Source organism: Aegilops tauschii, chromosome 2 (genome assembly GCF_002575655.3).
Source record: "Aegilops tauschii subsp. strangulata cultivar AL8/78 chromosome 2, Aet v6.0, whole genome shotgun sequence".
Classification (NCBI taxonomy): domain Eukaryota; kingdom Viridiplantae; phylum Streptophyta; class Magnoliopsida; order Poales; family Poaceae; genus Aegilops; species Aegilops tauschii.
This window is the reverse complement of record NC_053036.3, coordinates 223769958-223787685: the sequence shown is the minus strand read 5'-3', so window position 1 is coordinate 223787685 and position 17728 is coordinate 223769958. Positions and strand designations below refer to the sequence as shown.

Below are 17728 nucleotides of genomic sequence, written 5' to 3'. Positions count from 1 at the left end.
GTGCAGCAAGCACGGTTCGCACAAAGATGCGCCGCAAGGTTTGCTGACCTGTTTACATGCCGAATAACAAAAAAAGGGAAAATATTACCGAGCGCTCCTATTTGTAACAGGGTATGAGCCAGAATTAAGCGAGAATTGTGGCGAGTGTTCCATGCAATCAACTTCAATTATCACATGCGAGAACCCTCGAAGATAACCAAATGTGTTGAAGATTGCCTTATCACATTTCAAAATAAAATAAGATTGCAGACGCTCCTCCATCCAGTTCCTAGTAGTAGTACATACCTCTATAGTAGTAGTACTAGTACTAGTAAACTTTGCGCATGGCTGTTCGCCTCTTCGGGAAGTCGAACAATAATAGTACTAGTATAGTTTATGCTTCTAGAAATCTTACACTGAATTAACTTTTGCACGTCCACCGCGTGAGCGAGGCAGAGCTTGCGTTAGTCAAAAGTTTCTCCTAGTCCTGTGAGCCACCGCGCGCAAGCTTCTCCCGTACTGCAAGCCGACTATGCTTTGGTGCCTTTGTGTCCATGACATGTGGGCCAAACAGGTGTCTGCCCACATGTTAGTGACACAACAGCAAGTGCCTTTAAGGCACCAAAGCTGCGTCCCCTCCAAGCTTCTCCTCGTTTGACAATTTGACGGGACACAACAAAGTAATGCTGGTCCAGACTGCCTCCTTTCTGGTTAATATGGCTTAATTTCAAACGAGATAAATAAACTGTCTGTCACTATATATTTGTAAAAATACGGCCAGTAGACTTCATAATACACTCATTGTGCTCAATATATTCATTTTCCGGTGTTTATACGGTCACTAGCTCACCCTGGCTGAGTATGTGTGTGCATGCACATGTAGGTTGAGCACTTGAGCATGACCATGTGTGTTCCATCGTGTGCTCAGACATGCATGCTTTGTCAAAACGTTGCATGCAAGGCTTAATCATTCGTTGTTCACGCATGCATTCCCGATTTTAGTACGTTGGTAAAGACAATTTCTTGAGGAAAACGAGCCCATGAATTGAGTACAAAGGGGACCAATAAGCCAGGACGGAGGGAGTACGAGTAGTGAACCGGAAGGAGGGAGTAGGTACTAGTAGTACTACGTAACAATGTGTAGTAACTAAATTCCTCTATGCGCATCCTGTCTACATGTCATGCAAGAAAATAGAGATAAGTACAACTGAGACTCAGGAACGGTCGTACACGTACGGGGAGTACATGTAGAGGCCACTAAGGAGCAGTCAAATCACATAGTAAGTTAGTCGAAAGAAGCAACCATCATTTCACTCTTCAATGACACGTACGCAATATAAAATGGTTGATATGGAGAGAAAAAGAAAACCACTATATATACACTAGCAGGAGCCTAAGCTACAAGCCTGCTTGCTTGGGTTGCTCTCTTCACAAGCATAGAACGACGTTGGGGGAAGGGAACGATGTTCTGCATACACGCGGTCGACATCGGCGAGGGAGAAAACCCATAGTCGGTGCGTCCCAATCGAGGGTCCCCGCGGTATGGGGTGATGCCGCCTCCCAACCGCCCTTCTAGCTACAGCCCGACGTCCCAGGTACATCTTCCTTTTGGAGCCGGCTTGCTCCACTACCGCAGCACCCCACGTAGCTCCATCTCCATGTCGATCTTTCTCTACTTCTACCGGCTTCTATTTGTGATGAGTTTATGTTAGTACTATTATTCTAATCACACTTCTTCAATATCTTTGCCATCAGCGATGCTCAACTCGATTTTAGTGGAACTGCACAAAAGCATCGTATGATCTGAGGGTGCCAACCGTATTTCCTTCGACAGGTTCTACCTAGCCAGGAAATTAAATCATGCTTAGGGTTTAGGGTTTAAGTCGTAGTGACCCCATCAGTAGTTTTTCTTTTGTACAAGCTCTCACAACTTTTTTCTTTAGTTGTGAAGTAAATATTGGCTATCATCTGTGAATCATTGAGATGCATCAGCACGCGTGTTAGTTTTCCTTTGTATTTGATGGAATGTTGTAATGGGGCAACCTTGGAGTACGATAACTTTCCCGCCTTCTTGTCGATGGATCGCGCTATGGAGTACTAGCACTACTGGAAGAGATTGGCGAGTTGGGGGAGGACAGCTAGCTATAGCACGGACTCCCAAGAACTTTTAACATGCATGTTGTGGCCAGCTATTGTGACCTTTGAACGCGGAGCAGTCACGTGCACCGGGAAGCGGCGCGGGTGACACTCTCTCGGCCGGCGCGCCGCTTCAATGCCGGCGCCAGTGAGAGGTCGCTTTCGCTCTGGCCGGGCATGAATGCGGCACTGACCGTTTCGGGCGGGAAGCACGCGCGGGTGATGAAGAGGGTTCGGGTTGGTCAGGAGTGGGTGTGGCAGTAGTCCGGACGCCAACAAACAAGAGATGTTGTACGTTAATATTGTTGCTTATATAATTAACAACGTAAATAATGTGCCAGTTGGACAAATATGATTGGAGATGGAGATGTAGATGGAGATGGAATTTTACGTAAACACGGATATGCATGTCTATGTCTATGTGTGTCTGCGCGACGAATCTCGTGATCTGGAAGCAGGGGCGTGTATTTGATCAAGTTTTGTTTCTTAGTACGCTGAAAAAAATTGTCAGCCAGTTTTCGGGAATGCGCGTATTCTATTTAAAACCACTGCTATGGAGAGATTTTTTTACTACATTGTATATATAGCCTCTTGTTTGATAGGGTTTCTCGCCTCTCGCTCTCTCACCTTCTCCATACCAAAACAAGATGACAGTGTCCACTCTATCTCTCTCCTCACCGGTGGTCACAGATCCGGCCGAATCCTGTCTGCTACGGGAGGTGCGGAGGTGCAGCGTTGACGTTGTCACCGTCGGCGATGGAGGAAGCCGATGCGCACTGTCCTCTCAGAGTCGGCGCTGGCGCTGACGAAGGTCCTCCGTGCCCTTGTTCGCTGTCGTCGTGTGGGCAGATCCCGCCCGCCCGCCTAAGCGACATCTCACCCACCCGAGGTATAACTTCTTGTACTGGTCCAGCTCCCTAGTTCGCTGCATACGGGTTTTCTTGTATGCAACTACTCCCCAGCTCCCCATGTACAGTAGCTAGGGTTCGTCGGCTGGTCCAACATCACCTACTATTATAGAGGAAATGCCACTCGAAAAGTTGTCCTGGTTTATGCCTCGGTGGAGGTATACATGTTGTTTCAACAAAAACTACATGGTGGTTGTGCGGTTATTGTCCATATGCTCCTATTGCTGCTGCTAATCTAATAGTACTATCACTAGTTAAATGAAGAAATGTTTTTTTCTCGGATATACTGGTTTTATTCCCATCAAGATAATCATGATGCTTCAGTTTGTTGGTGTACTTTTCATTAATTCTTATTGACAATTGAGATGTCGCTGTTAATCTTGTACAACTGCCAAAACAAAGTAACAACACTATATCCCTTTTTTTATATTTTTGCAAGCAGCGATGCGTATCTCCATACTCAAGCATGTCTTCGTCAATTTTAGTGGAGCTACACAAAATTCGACGGCCATTGTTGTTCCGCCTCACTATCCTCTGCCACGTGCTTCTTCCTTCCTCGAGCTTGATTACTGAGAAGAAACAGACCACAGTGAGGATTTGTCGAACTTCATAGGTGCCTCACCCAAACTTGATGCCAAATGGATGATGCATCACCACGATGACCTATCGATTCTCATGGTTGCGCCTCATGGTTGCATCGGCTGGTGAAGCTGATCGATTTTCCATGAAAAACAAGCTGTCTTCCATCAGTGCTCTTTGCTTGTTACCCACACAGATGATATCCTTCATCAGTTCACCTTGGTTGCGTTGGAGATGCAGTGGTCTTTCACGTTGGTGCAATTTTATCACACAATTGGCTATGAACCAAATGTTTCCTCGAAGAAGGATCGACGTTGGTACTAAGAGCATAAGTTTTGTATTGATTTCTAAGCCTTCTCACAACTTTGTCTTCAGCTCCCCTGTATTTTTATTTTTCCAGCTATTAACTTTGATTAAAAAATGGTGTGGACTAAAAACATGGATGGACGTAGTAGCCCTCCATTTTTATTTACTCTGCATATTAGATTTGACTGAAGTCAAACTTTGTAAAGTTTGACCAAGTTTAGGCCGAACACAACAAACCAATTATTGAGAGAGGGCAAACTGTACATACTCTCAAACCTTTCCAACAATTGAAATTAAAATTCTTTATTTGTACACACTCTCACACGTTTCCGATAATTTGGCGCATGTGTGGTTGTTCACTTAAGGGAGGGTAGTGTACCACACGTGAAGGACAGGAATGCGACCAGGATGCGTGGATCGTTAGTTCATCGGAAGTAGTAGTTTTCTTCACTGGCACATTAAATAAAGAGTTTCGTTTCGTACTTACACAATTTAAAACTATTGTTATGGAGAGAATAAGAAAACCACTCCACTATATATTAGTAGTATACACGAGTACTATATGGACGCAACTTCATTGACTTAGTGCACCTGCCTTTGGGTGTATGACAGGTGGGCCCAAAAGGTGGCTGGCGACAGCCAAAGGCTGGTGCAGTTAAGGCACCGAAGCTCAGTCCATAATACAGTATATACACTATATAAGCTGGAGCCTCAGCGCCTGTTCGCTAGGGTTTGCACTCTCCACACTATTGCCGCACTACATATACATATACACGCTGGAGGCTCAGCGTTCCTTTGCTAGGGTTTGCTATATTCACAGTCTCTCACCCTCTTCACCAGATCTAGACAAGACTGCGTTGGCCTTTGTCTCTCTCTCCCCCATCACAGCTGGTGAAGGAGGCGTCCGGATCCTGTCTTACCGGGAAGGGGAGGAGGTGCAGCGTTCACTCTATCGCCTTCGGCGAGGGAGGCAATCCACTACCGGCTGCGCTGTTCTCTTTCACCCAGCGCTTGTACGGGAGGGCCACCGACCCCTTCTTCCTCGCTGACGTACGTAGTGTGGGCAGATCCGGCCTCCCGCTGCACGCCTAGCCACATCCCGACGACCCTAAGGTATAAGTTTCTTTGAAACCGTCATTGCTCTAGCTGCATGCAGATCTTTTTCGATTCTGTAGTCGAATCTAGGTCTTGGTTCAAAGAGGAAAGAAGGGTGCGGTGGGGTGTTGCATGAATCTAGGACATGGTTCAATGAGGAAAGGAGGGAGGGAAAGTAGTATAGACTGGCTATCTAGCCGCTTTGTTGGTCGAAAAGGGAAAAAGGGGGTAATCCAGTACACACATCTTTAAGGAACCGATCTCTTTGTTGAAAAGGGAAAGAAACTGGGGGGTCGGGTAGTTTGTGCAGGACTAGATTTCCTGCCCTCACATAGGAAAAAGGTTCAAAGAGAACAAATCTGGGACCAACGCAGATATGCTGCTTGGCTACATACTCTGCATCACCCATTTATACGTGTGGATGCACATGGTGCTGGCATGTCCCATGTCCCATGTCCCATACAACTATTTTGTTGTTGCTAATCTAAGAATGCTGCTGGAAAATTGAAGCAATTCCACTATTAAAAGTAAATTACATTCTTAATGAATGTTGTTTTAAGAGAATGTCTCCGGTAATACGAATCAATGCAACCGTTTTAGAAATGCTACTATCCTACTTTGTTTTCCATCAAGATAAGTTAGATGCTTCTTTTGTCGCCGTTTGTTTCATCCTCCTTTATTGGCCAGTAATTGTTTCCTTTTTTCCTCTGTTAAAACAGAGATATCTATTCAACTTGTTGCTATAGCAAACTTCAATGTCACACCGGCGATGTTGCTTGATTTCAGTGCAACTGCACAAAACGAGATTGGATTTCCTATTCGTGTTGGCAGATTCGTAGCTCATCGTGTGTGCGTCATGAAAGTTTTGTACTTGCCTTCATCCACATGATCGTGCAGTGTGTTTTGAGATGCTGTGCTACTTGTATTGGTATTGTTTTAAATAGATGTTGAATTGAAGCTATTGTATTGTTCTCTTTTCCCATTAAGTAGTGAACAAAAATGGTACCAACCCAGACATGATGCTTGTTGCTTTGTTGCAACAAACTCTACATCACCCCCTTTATAAGTAGATGGAAGCACATGGTGTTGTTACGCCGACTCTCCCCTGGAACTGTTTATGCTTTTTGTTAATCTAATGCCGCTGGTAAAATTAAGCAATGCCACTCTCAGAATTAACTACTGAATCTTAGTTAAAAACTTCAACACTTGTTAGGTATTGGCGGGATTACCATTTTTGTGGCCGCATGTTTCATCCTCCTTTATTGGCTAGTAATTGATTCCTTTTTGCCCCTGTTAAAACAAGGATGTCTATTCAACTTGTTGTTATTGCGACATTTTGCTTCGCTACGCGAAACACTTTTGTTTTAAGAGTGTTTTGTGCAGTTCAACTTGAATGTCACACCGGTGACTTTGCTTAATTTTGGTGGAACTGCACAAAAGGAGATCATGGATTTTCATATATGTGTTGGGATTTCTTTCAAGTCCTCCTCGCGAGTTGTTCAAATCTTGGTCAAGAAAGGTCAGTACCGAATTTCATACACACGATGCTAATATAATGTCTATGCTAAAATGAATCAGTCGCATTGTTTTAGGATGGTCTCGGGCGAAGCGCTTGGTTGGTCGATTTCGCCTAGTAAAATATACACTCGTCTCTCAAATTATACGCGTAACACGCCAGTTTTCGTTACAGACCTCGGGCCCTCGGTTTCATTACGACTGTATTTTATGCATTGTTTCCAATGACGAGTAAATTACACTTGCATCTTAATACATGTGTGAAATAAACAAGAGCTCCCAAGCGCGGCCTTACCGTTTCATGCCGTCTCAGTCTGTCTAAGGTTCTCATAGGTGTCTGATGATCCTGGCTTCCTGAAGGAGCAGCGGGCGCTGCATCAGACCATCCGTAGGGCCCGTGAGGCCCTCTCCGTCGTCCTTCGAGTTGCTGCGCTCGTTGTGGAGCAGCGCATTGTAAAAATGGTCAACGAACATGAGGATGCAGGAGATGACTTTATTTTGACTAGATGATAGTAGGGACCCACTAGGGCCATAGCCGTACGTACGCAAGTGCCTCCTTATTATGTACAACTATTTTTTTTGCTTCCTCCTAGTTTCTTGACATCACGGTCCCACACCATTGTCAACCTATGTAGTCAATAAATGAGAAAATTGCACAAGGAGCGGCCGACAGCTGGAACCAAGTAGCTCAAGAAGTATTTGTGTCTTTTAGGTGTGAGCACTACAGTGTTTTTCTTGAGCGATGATTTTGTTGTTGTTCAGAGGAGAGCAGGGTATTAACTGGGCGGGCTGTAGCCCGTCTAGCCCAGGCCAGATATCCAGCCCAGATATTAATTTTTTTCAAGCTAAAAATGGCTAGCCCAGCTATACTTTTTTTGAGCAATACCCAGGCAAGGTCAATTTGTTATTCTCCGCCCCGCTGGGCTGCAAATCTTTCCTAGGAGGGATGCATTAGGCTTAACAAGAAATGGGCTTTAAGAAATAATAAATTGGATGTAATTATAAAAACTGGACAGTAACTATAAAAAAATGCAACCAACACATAATTAGTTTATAAAATATTAATTTTTGATTTTGAAAATTTTAATTTCATTAATTGTTGCGCGCGCAATGTTTTGTTGAATTTTTACGTAATACGAATTTATATTGAAATTGTATTTAATCTGACTAGAAATTTCGGGATAAAAATATTTCGGATCCCATCAAAATGTGGGAAATTTTATTGAATTTTGTTTTGAATGGTTGGTTGAAATTATTAATCGTTGTCCTAGCTAGAAAATGTGCTGTACTTTTAAAAAACTGTAAATGGGCTGTAGTAAATTGCATTAGAATTCAAAAATGGGTTGTACATTCTTACAAAACGCAAATGGGCTATATGTTCCCTGCCACACACTTGTGGGCCTAATAAGTTGACGCGTCCCCTAAAAAAACTAAGTTGACGCATATGCAAGGCTTTGTCAACTTATAATCAACACACGGTTCTAGCAGAAGTGGCCGTTGGATGTCCATCCAACGGATGTCGTGCTTCTTCTTCAATCTCGGATATTCTAGCTTCAGCCGCCCAAAAAATGATTCCTCCCCCTGACATCTCGGGCGCACCATTCCGGAGGCTGACCTGTGGGCCTACTAAGTTGACGCATACCAAGGGCTTTGTCAACTTAGTCAATATAAACGATTCTAGCTGCAGTGACCGTACGATGTCCATCCAACGGCTGTCGTGCTTCTTCAACCTCTGGTCTTCTTGCTCCGGCCGCCCAAAGCAGCGCCGGTCGTGCCGCCTGCTACTGCCTGCCGTGGCCGGCTGTGTTGCCGCGGAGGCTTCACCACCCCTACTACTCCCACCACAGGCCAGGTCATCCCTCTACTCACCCACACCCCCTATTATTCTGCAGCGACGACAGCCTCACACCGCAACCGAACTAGTGAACCCTCGTACTCCTCTCCGCGTGGGCATCCACTACCGGGTCTTCCACGGCTCCGCGTCGTCCCCTTCCTAGGCCTCGCCGTCGTCCACCGCCCTGGTGCTCTCGGCGCAGCGTGGTCAACGTGGTCAAGGAACGACTTCCATCAGAAGAGTACTGTACGTGGAGAGGCTGACAGCTGGGTCCACGACCGAAGCAAGGAAGTGCCTCCTTATTATGCGGAAAATAATGATTCCTCCACCTTACAACAGGTACCCACCGGATGGGCCAACGTATTTCACGAAAAAAACATTTCCCCTCGACAGCTGGGACCCACCAGCTACATCTTCGCACGCAAGGAAGTGCCTGACAGTCGGGACCCACCTTGTCAAACCGTATGTAGCGTTGTCATTCTGGTCGCGAACATGTACGTACATACGATTGGTCTGTCTGCAGGCTGCAGCGATGAACCGTGGCCGTGTAAGGAAGGGCACGTGTCGTAGTAGAGGCGCGCATGTACAAGTACGTACAGCGGCCAGGGTGCAAGAAAGTAAATACGGCCACGTATGTACATACGGGCGGAGTCTCGAACGCCTACTCGCGCATACATATGACCAGGGCTCGTGTACATGGCTGGGTCAGAATGGAGAAACTACGTCATCGTCGTGTTCATGGGGAGGCAACGGAATGCGTCATGTTCATCGGGAGGAAACGGAACGCGTGCTGTTCATCGGGAGCCAACCGGTTGGACAGAACAGCCGATGGAAACGAGGCCTGGCGTACCGCAGAACGGAGGAAACAGCCTTGTGCTCAACCGGCCACGGTCGAAACAGGATCCTGTTCATCAGGAGGGGTCTAGCGTACCGCAAAATGGAGGAAACGGACCTCCTACGGTCGAAACGGGGTCCTGATGATCGGGAGGGGTGTGGCATACCGCAAAACGGAGGAAACGTACTTGTGTTGGAGCGCTACGATCGAAATGGGGGTCCTGTTCATTGGGAGGGGTGTAGCGTACCGCAGAACGGGACTCCACGGGATACTGTTCATCTCCACCGTCGACCTCCTCCAGCCTCCACGGGCTACTGTTCATCCACCATCGACCTCCTCCAGCCTCCACCTGCGACTGTTCATCCACGGGCTCCTGTTCATCCAGCCTCCACCGCGCGCTCCTCCACCGGCTACTGTTCAACCAGCCCTCACCACAGGGTCCTGTTCAACCACCCCTCCACGGGCTACTATTCATCCAGCCCTCCACCGGCTACTGTTCAACCAGCCCTCCACGGGGTCGTCCTGTTCATCCAGCCCTCCATGGGGTCCTGTTCATCCACCCCCAACCGACTCGATCGGCCCTGTTCATCCAGCGGCAACGGCTTCTACTACCACGTGGTCTTGTACATCCAACCCCCCACCAAGAACTATTCATCCAAACCCCCCCAGCAATGCTCACTCTTCATCTAGAGGCTGTAGGTTCGATCGATTTCAGTTAGCAGCAGTAACGAAGGAATCACTCGTGTTTAGTTAACAGCAAGGGATCGATCGATCGCTCGAGTTCAGTTAGAGCCCAACGCCTCGCTCGGGTTTAGTTAGAGCCCAACGCCTCGCACACACGCGCGTACGTATGAGAGAAACGCGCATCGCTCAGCCCCCAACCACCCACCGTAACCGGGAACTCCCCCGGTATTTTCCTCGCCCTCGCTTCTACCATGGTTTTTTCCGTCATGGACGGCCCAAAGAATGTCATGCAGCTGCGTCTCCGGCCCGCCCAGGATAAAAAGCCCATTTTCTGTCATGATTTTTTTGTCATAGAAGTAGGAGCCCACCACATCTATGATGATACCGGGTTTTGTCACAATTATCGTCATAGAAGTGTCATAAGCATGACAAAAAATTCGTTCAGCCCAAAAGGTCACGGATGTGTCTTTTTTTGTAGTGCGTTGAGCTCTCCCACGCCGCGAGCACACCTCACCAAAGCCCGGTCACCCCAGTGCTTTAGCGTACCGAATCCTCATGAGGCTCCCTCGAATGAGCTCGTGATTTTTGCACCCTCTTAAGTCCGTGCCCCCTAGGTACCGCGACGCAATGCACTAAGCCACAACTATCCCATGCCTGAGGGCTCACGTGAGGAAGAACAGGACACCCAACAAATTTCCTAACAATTCTGCAGCTTTATGATGTCTCCTGAGGCCAACGGCTCCTGAGTCGGCAGCAAGGGGGCCTCACTAGATGCTGAAGGATTCACCCTCGCGAGGTGGGAGGCTAACATGAGTACATCACGCTAAATTGTCCTACCACACCTTCTCGGAACATGAACATCATAGCATAACATCAGAACAATAAACATAGCATAGTAGCATAAGTACTATGGTTCATTACAAGCCCCGGTAGGGCCCTCTACTTTTTCCGAGACGCAGGGGAAAGGAAAGGCTAAACAAAAGAAGCAGCCCACACGACTGTAGCAGCTCCCGAGGCGTGGCTCTGGTGGCCCCTGGGCTCAGTCTGAGCATTCCTTCCACTTCACTAGAGCATGGCGGCCAGACGACCCACCACCTTCCCCGATACGGGCCCGACGACATGGCGGCTGATCGTAACTGCCGCTGCTTGTGCTCTCGCCTGAGGAGGATCCGCCACTGCTGAAGGAAGCGCGACCGTCGCCAAGGGCAAGCTCACCCTCGGCGTCCCCGCGGCTGTCGTCAAGGCCAAGCACATCGTCGCTGACACCGTCTTCAGAGCAGCACCTCGCACGACCGCCGTCTTCCCCGAACATACTCACGTAGAGGGTCGTGAGGCCATCGAACCTGAAGTGGATGGTGCACCTCCTACTCAGGCCGCGCGCGCGGGCAAACGGCCGTCAGCCGCGGGCCAGGGACACGCTCCTAGCAACGGTGACTTCAACCCCAACCCACAAAGCCTTGCTGCAGCAGCCATCGGCCTGCAGCAAGAGGCCGTCAAGCGCCGCGACTGGTAGCTCATTCGTGAAGAAGCGAGGGAGTGGAAGCCAGGTTCCGGCCGGCCTCTCCATCCACACCACAAACTCCGGGAGCACCTCTGCCAAGTGGAACCGCGGCCGAGCAGGCCGGGCAACTATGGCGCACCTCCCCTCGTCGCAGGGGCTGCCTCGCCCTTGGCGGCTCCCACCACGAGAAGAAGCACCACCACGGCCGCCCAGGGCGATGCCGGCCCCTGAGGGAGTGCGCCCGCGCCCCCAAGGAGCCACCGCAGGGGTCACGACATACTTACGGGGGTGGCCTCCCCCTCTCTTTGGCGGCGGCGAGCCGGGTCCTTCCCCTTCTCGTCGGCGCCATGGGTGCTAAAGCGAAGAGGAAGAAGAAGGAGCGGGCGGCGAGAAGATGGAAATGAGCAAAGGGGGCTCCGTCCTCTCCTTATTTATAGCCAGAAGGAGGCCAACCGCCGGCCTTGACGATCGCACGCAATGATGGTTTTCCACTGCATGCAGCAGAGTCTCGTCAACTTGAATAGTTACTGAGGCGGAGTGGGGAAGCGGAGACACACATGTCTCATCAATCTCCATGCGTCAACCGAGGCCGCAGGCGGTTAGAGCCTGCGGCGCTCCGCACTTGCCCCTTGGCTTCGCGTGGAAGCCAAGTTCGAGCGCGCCTTGGGCCCGGGGGCTACTGTCGGTGTCCTGGGACCGGGGGTGCCCAGACTTGCCTACCTGCCGACAATGATGTGGCTCCATCGGCGGCCTGGTACGGCCCAACTTCAGGATCAACAACCCAAGACCCTCATGAGGGGCCAAGCCTCGCGAGGCGGACAACACCAACACCTCCTCGAGGGACGGCCTCCTCAGGCTGGCTCATGCAGAGCGGAGATTTCTACGCAAGGGTCACCTCGCGAGGTTCAGGTGACGTGAGCCATGATGATCAAGGCCAGGCGGGCGCCAGCAGGCGCAGTGTACCAGTTTCGTCTTTTGCGCTAAGGAGACAAGCGCATGCGTGGAGTCCCGAGGAATCAGCCAAAGGTTTCCATTTTGGTGCAACAAGGCCAAGACCGCCAGGATGGCAGGACGGAGGTCATCGCCGAACCCACCACGGCATCACGACCAGAGGCTTTTGCAGGCAAATACTACTTTTGTCAGGATACCATGTACTGGCTGTCCCCCTTCAAATTTGGCCATTGTGGGATACCTTCCCGACTTACATTTGGGAAGAGGACCAAGGCCACTATAAATTGGACTTAGCCACCACCATAGAGAGGGACGGATCATTCAGATCATCCTCATACCCACCAGCTCATCGAGCACAAGAACACATCATCTCCTGAGGCTGTTCTACCATTGTACTAGTTCATCCTCAGCCCCTCGAGGCAATCCACGACAAAGCTAGATTAGGGTATTACACCGCAAGGTGGCCTGAAATAGGATATACTGTTGTGTCCCTTCTACACCAAGTTCATCGAGCTAGGCATTGAGATTAGCGAGTAGGCAAACCGGGGAGGACGAGTTCTTCAGACGCACCCCAGAGTTCGAACCTCTCAAGGGTCTGCGGAACCCTGAATCCGAAAAACTCTTCTTGAACTTGGGCGATTTCTGCACCATAAACACTTGTTGCGTGCCTTTCTTAATATCTTGCTCTGCCACTTTGAGCATCCCATGCAATTTAGTGAGCTTCTTATCCATGCCATGCATATGATAGTTCGAGATGAACGTCCCATAGCGGGGTGGAAGAGAACCCAGAACAACATCAGTAGCCAGCTCGTCCAAGAGCGGGAAGCCCAACCGATCCAAATCTTACACATATCCGGTCATCTTAATCACATGTGGGCTCAATGGATCACCTTCCTTCAGCTTGCAATCCATCAAGGATCGCCAGACATTGAACCTTTCGGTCCTAGCCTGTGTCTGAAACATGCTCTTGAGACTCTCGATCATATCGTAATCCTGAACATTTTCGAAATGCTGTTGCAAATCGGGCTCCATACAAGCCAGCACCAGACAGCTGATCTCTGTTGATTCATCAACGAGTTTTTGGTAGGCATTCTTAGTTGTCGCATTAGCATTATCGGCAGGTTCCTCTGGAAGTGGATCATCAAGAACATGTTCCTTTTTATCATGCTTGAGAACAATTCTCAGATTTCTATACCAGGTGGTAAAGTTTGTTCCATTTAGTTTATCCTTTTCCAGAATTCATTTCAATGCAAAGTTGGCTTGAGCAGGTGGTGCCGTTGATCTACAACAGAAAAATATGCAATCACTAAGCAAAGTGATTATGTAGAGTAATTCAAGCCTTAAATATAAGCACTCCCACTAAAGTTGGCATCCCTCCGCAAACTCTCAGTGATTTAGGATCCGACTAGCACATGCGACTAGTGAGCTTTAGCATCACTGCTAGACAACATGCCTATCTTGTAAGAAACACCTTCCTAATCATATCTCTATACGACTCCTGTCAGTCGGGAAGGTATCACATACCCCGGCCCCCAACCGTCTTTGCCACAAGGCCCAAAACCGTTTTGATAGCCTTGTCAAGTTAACCTGATGCAGTGTAGTTCCGTGTCCGACACGAACCCTTCAGTTCAAGGACACCTAGCAGCTCCCCATATTTAAGAGCCCACTACTAGCCGTACTTGACATGCCAAGGTGCAACATTGGGAATGGAAAATTGCTTGATATTAACGAGGGATCTTTCTACCATTCTAACATGCATAGAAAACAAGAAGCATAACGATCACAAATAAACATATATTGTGAAATAGTATGGCTCCTTCATGCATGTTCTTCCAGGTCAGCTCCAACTCCGATGACCATCTAGGAACTCCATCTTGTTTGTCACACTGGGACGCCAAGCCAGCAACCTGATCTCTATAATCCAACTACTACAACTAGTAATGAATTTTACATCGAGTCACAAGTCGACACGCAAGTCGTTTTTGTCGGCGTCCTGGGAACGGGGTTAACCACACTTGCATGCCTGCGGCCCAGGGCGTGGCTCATCCAGCGGCCTGGTATGACCCATCTTCATCAACAACCACTCAAGACCCTCGCGAGGCGGATGACACAAGACCTCCTCAGGGGCAGCCCCCTAGGCGGGCTCACGAGGAGCGGAGATATCAAGGCTAGGGGCACCTCGCGAGGTGCTCGTGACGTGAGCCATGACGACCAAGGCCAGGCGGGCGCAGAGTACTCATTACCTCTTTGGTGCTAAAGGGGAAAGCGCAGGCGAGGAGTCCCGAGGCATCAGGCAAAGGTTTCCATATTGGCGCAACGAGACCAAGACCAGTAGGATGACAGGACGGAGGTCACCACGGAGCCCACGATGGCGTCACCACCAGAGCCTTTGGCAGGCAAAGACCACCTTTTGTCAGGATAACTTGTACTAGTTGCCCCCCTTCAAATTGGACATTGTGGGATCCCTTCCCACCTAATATTTGGGAAGAGTACCCGGGCCTGTATAAATTGGACTAGCCACCACCGTGGGAGGCATCTCATCTTGGACTGGATCCATTCCGCCGAGGCCACCACACAAACTGACCGAGCTCAAGAACACCTCTCCTCAGGAGGCTGTTCTTCCCTTGTACTTGTTCATCCTCAGCCTGCAAGGAAATCCACCACACCACACTGGAGTAGGGTATTACACCGCGACGGTGGCCCGAACCAGTATAAACCCTCGTGTCACTTGCTCTTTGGGTTCGAAGAGTTAAGCCTTGAGATCGTCGCGAGAGCGAGCTAGAGAGAGAGAGAGATCTTCGTGCGCACCCAAGTGTTCAAACCTCAAGGGTTTGCCGGAACCCAGAATCTAATGTTTGGCGCGCGAGGTAGGGGTGCGCTGAAGCCTTTCTTCTGTCGATCCACGCTCCACTGCTCCACCAGATCCATGGCTGACGCTCGCCGGGCCCGTGCCGAGCGTCGGGCCGCCCTCGCCGCTCGCGTCGCTCAGACGGCGCCCGTCTGCAGACCTCCCCGCCATTCTCCATCACCTGCTGCCAACGCCTCCACTAGCCCGACAGGGAACGAGCAGCAAGCTTTATCACTGCATCCTTCTGTGCGGCGGGACGGGCGCACCGCCACCCCGTCGCTGACTCCGGCCGGCTCGTCGTCCCAACCTGACGCGCGCCCACGGATGCGCAGGCTGCGTTGCTCATGGCGCGTGAGCTCCGGCGCTACCGTCCGGTCGACGACTGGCTCGACCATATCGTCGAGCTCGTCAGCGCTGCTAGGGGTTCTCCTGCCCCGTCCCTTTTGCTACCTCGACCACCTCCAGATGCGGGCGATGTCGCCCACGGAGCGCCTCCACCACCTCCGCGTCAAGACGCTGCCCTCGCACCAAGACGCGCGGCCCCATGGCGTGACACTCCACGCCGGGCACCCGCGCACGAAGAAGGAAGCTGCCTAGAAGCCCTCGGCCGCAAGAAAATGCTCATGCGCTCCCAGCACCATAGTGCCAAGATCGCGCGCCGCCTGCCGCGCTGGCGCGCGGACATCAAGACCAGGCTCCGCCTCTGCGACGGGCTCCGGTGACCACAGTAGGTTGCCGCGCCTTCATTCTCGAGCTGCGCAACATCGTCTGGCCCGGCAAGTTCAAGCCGGACCTGCCTCTGCGCTACGACGGCACCCCCAACCCTACTGAGTTCTTGCAGCTTTACGAGCTGAGCATCAAGGTAGCCAGCGGTGACGAGAAGGTTATGGCGAACTGGTTTCCCATGGCCCTCAAAGACGGCATGCGCTCGTGGCTCCTGAACCTGCCCGCGGGATCGATCTCCTCCTGGGGCGAGTTGCGCGAGCGTTTCGTCGCCAACTTCCAGGGCACTCGCGACCGCCCGCCGGCCACGGGTGACTTGCGACGCATCAAGCAGCAGCCAGGGGAAACTCTGTAGAAGTACCTCCAGCGCTTCAACAATGTTCGCCTCAAGATCGCCAAGGGGACAGACGAAGCCATCATCTCCCCGTTTTCCGATGGCGTCCGCGACGTCAAGATGAAGGAAGAGCTCGCCATCCACGAGGAGTTGTGCACGGCCCTGGAGATGTTCAACATGGAAGGGCGCCTTTCCCTCCTCGAGCTCCCAGCTGCCGACCAGGAAGACAAGAAGGCCAAGGTCAAGGACGTGAAGTGCAAGGGGGCTGCCGTGCTTGCAGCGGAGCTAGAAACGAAGCACGGCCGCGACCACCCCGAGTCGTCCAAGGCCAACCGCCCGTTTTGCACCTTCCACAATGTTCAGAGCCAATACAACAACGACTGCCAGGAGCTCAGGGCCATCCATGATAGGCGCTTCGGTCGACGCCCTGAGCGTAACGACCGGCGCTACGGCCGAGGAGGAGGACGAGATGGAGGATGCTCGGATGACCGCGGCCCACGCCAGGAGTGGCGCGGCCGGCCTCGTGAGGACCGCTGGCAGGACCAGCCTCTTGAGGGCGCCTGGAGAGACCAGCCTCGTGAGGATCACCCTCAGGGCAATGTCGGGCTTCCTCCACTGCCGCCACTGCCAAGGAATAACGACGACCATCATCAGGACGAGGGGGATGGGGGCTTCCATGAGCCTCGTGCCATCGCCTGCATCTTTGGTGGCGCTCAAGCCCCATCCTCACAGCGCTTCTTCAAGAAGTTTGCCCGTGAGGTGAACGCGGCCCTTCCCAGGCTCGAGGCCACGCGCCCGCTCAGGTGGTCCAAGTGCGCCATCACCTTCAGCTCGTCAGACCAGCTCAAGTGTGCGGCAATAGCCGGCGCCCTCCCGATGCTCTGCTCGCCCGTCATTAGCAACGTCCAAGTCACCAAGACCCTCATCGACGGCGGCGCTGGGCCCAATGTCCTGTCCGTCGAGAAATTCGACAGCCTCCAAGTGCCATACGTTCAGCTGCAGCCTACCAAGCCCTTCTCAGGGGTGATCGACGGCTCCACCACCCCGATAGGGCAGGTCCGCCTCCCTGTCACCTTCGGCCAGCGTGATAACTACCGCACCGAGCTCATCGACTTTGACGTCGCCCACATCCGCCTGCTCTACAACGCCATCCTTGGATATCCAGCCTTGGCCAAGTTTATGGCAGTGACCCACCACGGTTACAACGTCCTCAAGATGTTAGGGAGCGGCGGCATCATCACGGTTCCATGTGAAGAAAGAGATGCGGTGTGCTACCTCGAGAGGTGTGGCGTACCGCAAAACAGGACTGCACGGGCTACTGTTCATCCACCGTCTAGTGCCTCGCTCCAGCCTCCACGGCCTACTGTTCATCCACCATCGACTTCCTCCAGCCTCCACCTGCTACTGCTCATCCACCGTCAAGCTCCTCCAGCCTCCACCAGCTGCTGTTCATCCACGAGATCCTGTTCATCCAGCCTCCAGCGGCTACTGTTCAACTAG

At 51.1% G+C, this 17728-nt stretch overlaps 1 long non-coding RNA gene across 1 annotated transcript in view; it reads left to right on the top strand.

The window, feature by feature from the left end:
* LOC109761839 (uncharacterized) overlaps window positions 1-4214 on the top strand; it is a 49332-nt gene extending 45118 nt beyond the window's left edge. The window contains exon 3 of the long non-coding RNA XR_012202336.1: window positions 3466-4214. This is a non-coding gene — a long non-coding RNA (uncharacterized lncRNA). The remainder of the gene's footprint in view (window positions 1-3465) is intronic.
* The last annotated feature ends 13514 nt before the right edge of the window (window positions 4215-17728 follow it).